Source organism: Equus quagga, chromosome 13 (assembly GCF_021613505.1).
Source record: "Equus quagga isolate Etosha38 chromosome 13, UCLA_HA_Equagga_1.0, whole genome shotgun sequence".
In the NCBI taxonomy this organism is placed as follows: Eukaryota; Metazoa; Chordata; class Mammalia; order Perissodactyla; family Equidae; genus Equus; species Equus quagga.
In genome coordinates, this window is record NC_060279.1 from 84,799,326 (window position 1) to 84,808,435 (window position 9,110).

General features: G+C 46.1%; 1 pseudogene; it reads right to left on the reverse strand.

The window, feature by feature from the left end:
• Positions 1–2,700: 2,700 nt before the first annotated feature.
• LOC124250280 (leukocyte immunoglobulin-like receptor subfamily A member 6) lies at positions 2,701–6,377 on the reverse strand (annotated as a pseudogene).
• Between the last annotated feature and the right edge of the window lie 2,733 nt (positions 6,378–9,110).

Below are 9,110 nucleotides of genomic sequence, written 5' to 3' on the forward strand. Positions count from 1 at the left end.
ATGTTGGAGCGGGCATGGAGAGAAAGGAACCCTCATACACTACTGGTGGGAATGTTAACTGGTGCAGCAACTATGGAAAACAGTATGGAGATTCCTCAAAAAACTAAAAATAGAACTACCATACGACCCAGCTACCCCACTACTGGGTATCTACCCGAACAACTTGAAGTCAACAATCCAAAGTAACATATGCTCCCCTATGTTCATTGCAGCACTATTCACAATAGCAAAGACATGGAAGCAATCCAAGTGCCCATCAACAGATGATTGGATAAAGAAGATGTGGTGTATATATATACAATGGAATACTATTCAGCCATAAAAAACACAGATTCAGCCCATTCCAATAACATGGAAAGGGTTCGAGGGAATTATGCTAAGCGAAATAAGCCAGACTGAGAAAGACCTACACCAAATGATTTCACTCATATGTGGAATATGAACAAACACATGGGCAAATAAAACAGTTCAGCAGTTACCAGGGTTAGCGGTATGGGGAAGGGGCACAGAGGAGGAAGGGGAGCCCTTATGTGGTTAGAGTCAAGGAATAGTGTACAACTGAAACTTCACATTGATGTAAACTACTATGAGCTCAATTAAAAAAATTATCATACCAAAGAAATAAACACAGAAAAAGTGAAACAACTGTCTAAATACTTTGTGGTAATGTGGTTTTAAAAATGCAAAATAAGAAAAAAAAAATATATATATATATATACTAGAGGTTAATGCTAATGATAGATGCCATGTAAAAATTTTAAATAAGCTTGTACAATTCAGAAAATATGAACTAAGGATAGATATCATTCAGTGGGATTATTATTAATGTTTGTCACCAAGAAGACTTTTAAAAGTATCTCACTTGGGGCCGGTCTGGTCGTGCAGTGGTTGAGTGTGTACATTCCACTTCGGCAGCCCACTGGTTTAGATCATGGGTGCAGACATGGTACCGCTTGGCAAGCCATGCTGTGGTAGGCGTCCCACATATAAAGTAGAGGAAGATGGGCATGGATGTTAGCTCAGGGCCAGTCTTCCTCAGCAAAAAGGAGGAGGACTGGCAACAGCTATTAGCTTGGGGCTAATCTTCCTCAAAAAAAAAGTATCTCACCATATTATAAATTAAAGAGAAAATATAACTGCTCAGGAGAGGTACAATTGTCTGGAAAAGAAATTCAGACTTATTTTTAAAAGATATTTTTTCCTAATAAATCCCTGATTTAAAAGAAGAATGAACTGAAATGGAGGGATTAATAACACTGTGCATAGAAAACATACGTTTTTGATTCATTTGCCTTCAATAATTTCTGCTAAAAATGAAGATGTTTTCCTAAAGTGACACTTAGGTACGTCTTAACCTTTTCTTTGTCATCAGTATCATATGGTGTTTGATGCAAATAAAATTGGCATACAATTTAGACAGAGAAGTGAGATTTCAGAGCTGGCCCTGATGGTCTAGCAGTTACAGTTCAGCAGCTTCACTTCAGCGGCCCAGTTTCGGTTCCCAGGCGCAGAACCACACCATTCGTCTGTCAGGAGCCATGCTGTGGCAGCGGCTCACACAGAAGAACTAGAAGAACTTACAGCTATGCACAACTATGTACTGGGGCTCTTTGGGGGAAAAAGGAAGGAAAAAGAGGTAGATTGGCAACAGATATTAGCTTGGGGAGAATCTACTGCTGCAAAATAAAAAAAAAGAAAAATTCTTAACAAAAGCCCCAAAGAAGTGAAATTTCCATTTTCTTGTGGTTGATATAGTCATTGTCAGTAAACCAGAAATGATCATTTGAAAAAAATCATGTCTTATTAATATAATATACAAAAAATATGAAAAGTAAAATTTTAAAATAAATTGATTAAATAAAATAAAAATATGAAGAAATCAAGATCTTGATTATAAAATATTAAAGTAGTTAAACAATTTTTAAGCTATGGATATAGACAATTTTATGAATAGAAATACAAAGTGTGAGAAGTCATTAATAAAACTTCCTTTTAAGCAGCTTTTGTAAGAAAACTTCATATTAATAAGAAGTTTAATCATTCTCCATAATGAAAGTATAAGTTTAATAATCCCATGAACATAGTAGTAGAATTACCTGTTTTAAAGTCAGAAATATTTACCAATTAAATTTGTAAATTTATATACGCAAGTTCTTAGAGAAAGAGAGAACAATAATAGAGTAGTGTGCACAGAAAATGCAGAGTAGACATGAGTGGCACACAGAAGTGCTGTGCAGTAATTCCCTAAGTGACTCCAGTGAGCCGTGCATGGTCCCTCCTTAGTCTCAGGTGTGCACTGAGTGGCTGGAGGCCTCCAGGTGAGCACAGGAGGGCCGTACAGAGCGATACCCACAGGTGGGATTGCTTCCATCTATAGGAGAGTGTCCAGTGGGCCCTGGGACACCAGAGGCCCAGATTCTGAGATGGACACATCAGGAGGTGATGGTGGGGCCTGTCTTCTACCCTCAGTCTAGTTATGTTCCTCCTGGGTTCACCCACATCTCACTCTGTCATTCCTACTCTGTATCTCTGCGGAGGCCTCAGGGGTGGGGTGCTCCAGGGATGGGAGGCCTCCGTCTCTTTCCACCCTCTCATGACCTGCACCCTCCTCTGTGACCCTCCCCACGCGCCCCTCATCTGTTACAATGTCAGATTTTTTGAGGACAGGAACCTGAGCTGACTGTGTCAGAAAGGACAGAGTCAGGGTCCCTCCCCTGAGACCATGAGCTCCAGGGGGTCACTGGGATGTGACAACAGGTAGGGAGTGGTGCTGTCTGAGCTGTAGCTCCTGTAGATCCCCTGTGGGCTGAGGTCACAGGACTCATGGAGAAATGGGCCTGGTTCTGCTGAGCTTGGTGCTTTGATCTAAGATGCACGGGGCATCAGGTGCCCCCTCCTTGGACAGAAGCAAAGTATCCATCGGACTCCATGGCTGACACACCAGGGTCACATTCTCTCCTGAGGCCACTAGGGGGCACAGCTGCACCGAGACAGAGTGTGTCAGGGAGCTGTCCTAGAGTGAGCAAGGGTGGATGAGGCGCTGCCTTCCCACCGTGTTCTGAACTGAGAGTCCTCAGGCCTCTCTGTGGATGCTCATCTATGTCTGTCTTGTTTTCTCTGAGTCTCTCCCCACTCATCCCCTGTCTCTATGTCTCTCTCCTTCCCTGGAGACCCCCACACACCTCTTCCTGACGTCACCACCTGGGGCTCCCCTGCCAGGGCCTGTGCTGGCTCCCTGAATAACCTCATGGCTCCTCACCTGCCACCAGGAGGTACAGGAGGTTGCTAGGGGCTGACAACTCAGAGGAGAAGTTGTGTCCACCATAGCATCTGTACTGCCCGCTGTGAGAGGGTCTCACAGGACCCAATGGAAAGTTGGTCTGAGAGACTCCAGTCTGGGGTTTCAAGGCTAAATGCTGTGGGAGGTCATATCTCCCCTCCTTGGGCAGAGCGAATCTGTTATAGCTGACATCAGAAAGACACTAGAGGGTCAGGTTCTGTCCAGAGGCCACCAAACAACCCTGCTGGGTCAGGAGAGAGGGCTTCCCAGACTCACCTGGGGGAAAGACCACCTGTAGATTGCAGGGGCAGATTCTTCTCAAGAACCCACTTCTCCAGTCATGGCCCCCAAGACTCACTATCTCTCACCCTTTGTGCCTCTTCCTCAGGAGCCCCATTATCCCCTCACCCCACCCACTCACCTGGAGCTCCCTGAGAGTAAAGATCCCTGTCTGGCGCCTCAAAACATGAATGGGACCAGGATGAGACTTCCTCACCTGGGACCAGGAGATCCAGGGGGTCACTGAGGTGTGACCACACCTAGGGGATTTTACTGTCATAGCCATAGCATGTAAACGTCCACCTGTGGCTGAGGGTCAAAGGGCCCGCAGGGAACATGGCCTGTTAATGACCACTGGGGTGTCGCTGTGTGTCCAGGGTCCAGGAGGGCTGGTATTCTCCGTTAGAATGAACCTGTCAAATCCCCACCATGAGCCACACTCTAGGGCCACGTTCCCTCCTGAGGTCACCACAGGGCTCCACAGGTCTGAGAGGGTGGGTTTGCTGTAGAATCCTAGGAGAGTAGGAGGAAGCGTGTTAAATGGAGTCATTCCTCCTTCATAAACCCCAGAGCTGTGATGTGAGAGGGGACACACCCTTGAGAGTAGATCCCCTTCCTGAGGATGGAGCCTGAGTCTGGGATCCCTTACCTGTGTCCTCTTACCTGTTACCACCAGTTTCAAGAGTCACCGGGCTCTGACCAGCCAGTGCAGTGGAGATAGTAACAGTGAAATAGCCCTGCATATGGATGTGTAATGTATGGGATGGAGAACTTGGCCTTTTCCACAGACTTCAGTGGGTTCTGTCTTCTCCACGGATTCAGGCTTCCCTCTTTATACAGAAGGTACTCCTGAGTCTCCAGGGTCCCCTGAGAGGTTTGAGGAGGGTTCCTGGAAGGAATCAGAGGGTAGGTCAAAAGACATTCCCCACCCCCAGTTCCCAAACTCTCAGTCCAGGACTGATATCCAAAGTATATAAAGAACTCACACAACTCAAAAACAACAACAACAACAACAAACAATCTGATCAAAAAATGGGCAGAGGATATGAACAGACATTTTTCAAAAGAAGATATACAGTTGGCCAACAGACACATGAAAAGATGCTCAACATCACTACTTATTAGGTAAAGGCAAATCAAAACTACAATGAGATATCACCTTACACCAGTCCGAATGGCTACAATTACCAAGACAAAATCCAAAAAATGTTGAAGAGGATGTGGAGAAAAGGGAACGCTCATACACTGCTTATGGGAATGCAAACCACTGCAGCCACTATGGAACACAGTATGGTGATTCCTCAAAAAACTAGAAATATAAATACCACATCAGCCAGCTATCCCACTATTGAGTATCCACCCAAACAACTTGAAATCAACAATCCAATGTAACATATGCACACTTATGTTCATTGTAGCACTACTCATAATAGCCAAGACATGGAAACAATCCAAGTGCCCATCAGCTGATGATTGGATGAAGAAGATGTGGTATATATTTACAATGGAATACTATTCAGCCATTAAAAAGACAGAATCATCCCATTTGCAACACTATGGATGAATCTTGAGGGTATTATGCTAAGCGAAATAAGCTTCTTCTACCCTCAGTCTAGTCATATTCCTCCTGGATTCACCCACATCTCACTCAGCTCTCCCTACTCCGTATTTGTGCTGAGATTCAGGGATAATGTCCTCCAGGAGTCAGAGACCCATGCCTATTTCCATCCTCTAATGGACGGACCCTGCCCTGTGGAACCACCCCTGTGCTCCAATTACTTCCCTCATGATCAGAACTCTGCTATGGACAGAGCCCTGAGCTGATCTTTTGAGCTCAGAAAGGACGGGAACAGGGGCTCCTCACCTGAGACCACAAGCTCCAGGGTGTCACTGGGGACTGACTACCCCTTTGGGACTTACTGTTATAGCCATAGCATCTGAACATCTACCTGTGATTAGGGGTCATAAGGCTCACAGGGAAAAGGGTCTGAGGCTGCTCATTGGGGTGTTGCTCACTGGGGTGAGTCCAGGGTCCAGGAGGCATGGTGGTTTCCTTCCTTAGGGATGAAGCTCAAATCCAAACCGTGAGCTAGAATGAAGGGTTAAATTCCTCCCTGACATCACTACAGGGCTTGGCAGGGCTGAAAGGGTGGTTTTGCTGTAAGTTCCTAGGAGAGGAGGAGGCAGTGAGCTAAATGGGGCTCATACCTCACTCATATCCCCCAGAGCTAGGCTGTGAGAGAAGACACACCCTTGAGAGCACATCCCCTTCCTGAGGGCAGAGCCTGAGGCTGGGACCCCTGAGTGTCCTCTCACCTGTCATCAACATCTTAAAGGGGTCACTGCTCTCTGACAATTCTGTGAGTCTGTGATAGTAACAGTGATATTGTCCTGCAGACATATCTGTCATGTGTGGGATAGAGAAATTGGCCTTGTCCTTGGATTCCAGTGGGTTCTGTCTGTTCCAGGGGAATGGGTTCCCATCTTTATCCAGATGGTACTCCTGGGCCTCTAGGGTGCACTTACACCAGCTGTTCAGGGGCCTCCCCCAGGGGATCACAGAGCCTGGCTCAGCACAGATGATGGGTTTGGGGAGGGTCCCTGGCAAGAAATCAGAGGCTGGCTCACAGTCATTGCCCAGCCTGAGTTCCTTGGCTCTCAGTCCCAGGATTCTCCCAGACACCCTCCATCCCTCAGCCCCAAATCCTTATTCTCTGTTCCAAGATGCCTGGGGTGGCCCCTTGTCTCCAGTGAGGAGGTAAGACCTGGGACAACTGAGGACAGACTCACCTCCTTGCATTGGAGTCCTTGAACCCATACTCAGTCCTGGAAGAAAGTTCCCTGTGAGAGATTTACCTCTGAAGCCTGAGCGGAACCCTCCTCCCCATGAGCTTCCTGAGTCCAGGGGTCTCCTGGCAGACTAAGGCCTGGCTGTGATGTGGGTCCCTCCCAGAATGCAGCTTCCCCCACCCCTCCCCAAATCTCACCAAGGCAGGTCATAGTTATGAGGCTGGGGCTTGTGGTATCTAAACCCTCTGATTCTGATATGCAGATGGAGAAAACCACAGTACTTGGCAGGACACACAGACACACATGGTGTGGCCACTTGAAGGCTGGTTTTCCCAGTCACAAGGTTGTCACAGCAGCAGCCCCACAGGAAGGGGAACCACCCCACTCCAGGAGCCTGGCGCTCATTTACAAAGCAGAGCAGCAAATAGATGTGACTTCCTGACAGGCCCCTTCCAGATGAGGTGACCCAGGACGTGTCCTTCTCTCTCAAAGCCTCCCTCATGGGGTCTCCATCTTTAGCCCATCCATCAGAACATGCCTTTTGTGTCCTAACCACAGACCCTGATTATCCAGACCCTGGAGATGCTTCAGGGAAGACGCAGGTTCCCTCTTCACTGCTGAGCTCAGATCAACAGAGACACATGCTCAACATCTAACTGTACAGTTCAGGTTGAGGTCATTGTGACAATGACTGTAAAGGAGACATACAGTGAAATAAGGGAAGGAAACATCACTCCTCTCCTGCCCCTGGAATGTGAGCTTTCTTTCTATCACAGCCCCCTTCACGGACTTCTCTTTTTTCTCACAACAGCGTCTACCCTCATCTCTCTGGGAACAAGCCTCTGAGTCATTTCTGCCTCCTCAGTGTCCCTTGTTCCCTTGTGAAGATCTCTCCTCCTAATCCTGGGGTCCTGTCTTGAGCTTTAGGGGTCAATGAGTGGATTAGTGCTCTGGCTTGAGGGACAAAGATGATTTTTACTTAAATATTCTTCTATCATCCACTACCCATGTGACCTTGAGCAGTAACGCCCAATCTCTGAGCCTCAGTTTCCTCTGCAGCATTTTGTCATGAGTCCCACTCCTCAGAGTGGTTGTGAGGTCTGTGGTCCTGGGACATGGGGGGGATAAATCATTGTCAACTTCCAGACCGCATTAAGATGTATGGGGCTTGAGATGTGAGAGGATCAACTGTTGGACTCCACAGTCAAAGTGGATGATTGATGTGCCCACTCAAGAGCCCCATCTGCTCCTACCACTGAGAAATGCCGTCTATAATATTTCTGAAATATATAGCTGCAGTCAGTTGCAGAGAAAGAGAAATGAAAGTTCCAAATAGACAGGGAACCACAAGAAAAAATACCAAAGCTGAGCGGCCAGAGATGCCTGGGACCAGCAAAGGATTATTAGAGGTGGAGGTTTCCACCTCTGTGTGGACAGGAGAGGGACCCTAGGTCCTCACAGGCAGGGAGGGCAGCAGGGCTCAAGGTGAAAGTTGGAAGCTGTGTTGCCCCTCCTCCATGTTTGGAGGTGGGCACTGAGTTATCTCTGCCCACTGACCCAAGACCATGGTCAGCACTGAGCCATATCAAGCATGGTGTGTGAAACAGATTCAATTCAGGATAGTCCAACATGGGCGTCTGTTCATGTATCAGTGTGAGACTCATGGTGCAGCCACGCATGCTGGGCTCATCCCTAGTCAGATGCTAAGTTTGGGAGAGTGGATGCTATGGGGCAGGGCAACTGCAATAATCCACTCTTTTCAGTCCTGAAGGTCAGGAAAGTCTTGGAGAAACTCTTTTTGGAAAATTAGGTGTGGGGTGGGGGTTAGCATCCCACAGTCGTGGACATCAAAGAGAAATCCTAATAGTGACACATGGTGTTAGGAAAGATCATCTATGGAGTTATTAATGGGGATTTTCATGTCCGAGGAAATAAAATACTAGGAATATATGAAACATTTTAATTTAAGCATGTCTACATATCTTAAACATTAAAGGAGGAAATTGAATTACTGGAATAGCAAAAAGTGTCATATTGATGAAGAATATATTATTTTAGAGATGAATTAGACAAATATCTTAAAGCCCAAAATAATACTTTCATTTAACTTGCTCAAAGAATCTTTCCATCAAGGAGACGATGCAGCTGAAGATCCAATTTTGAGGCTGGAAGACAATATTGAGGAAATTTATAAGATGCGACACAGAGAAACTGGAATGAGAAAATTAAGATGCATGGGGAATAGAAAGAGAAGGACAATGTGTACTGTGAGTTTCAGGAGGAAAGCAGTGAGAATGTCTGCAGCAGTCCTAGAGGCAAATGCTGGGCATTTTACAGAGATATGGAAAGAACATGTAAGCCCTGGGGTGCATGGATATATCAATGAACTGTGAGTCTTGACGTTTCATGGCAAAGTGAAGGAAATCAATGTTAGGTGACTTTCAAACAAAAAAAATTACAAAAGATATGGGAAAGTTACATTCAAGAAATTAATTGTGAGTGAAGAATTCTACACTCACCCAAATTACAATTAAGGGGCAAAAGTGGAAGGGTCAGTAGAGGAAAAATCCATAAGTACGAGGAGACCTGGGGCACATCTGACCTGATGAGACTCACGTCTCACAGATTAACCTCACCACGACAGGCTACATCTTCATGAGGGATGAGGAGAGTGTTTGCGGTAGATCCTTACCCGTCAGATGTATTTCTCCCCCCTTGCAGTTGGATTATACGTGAAATAAGAAAATATTTTCAAGTATCT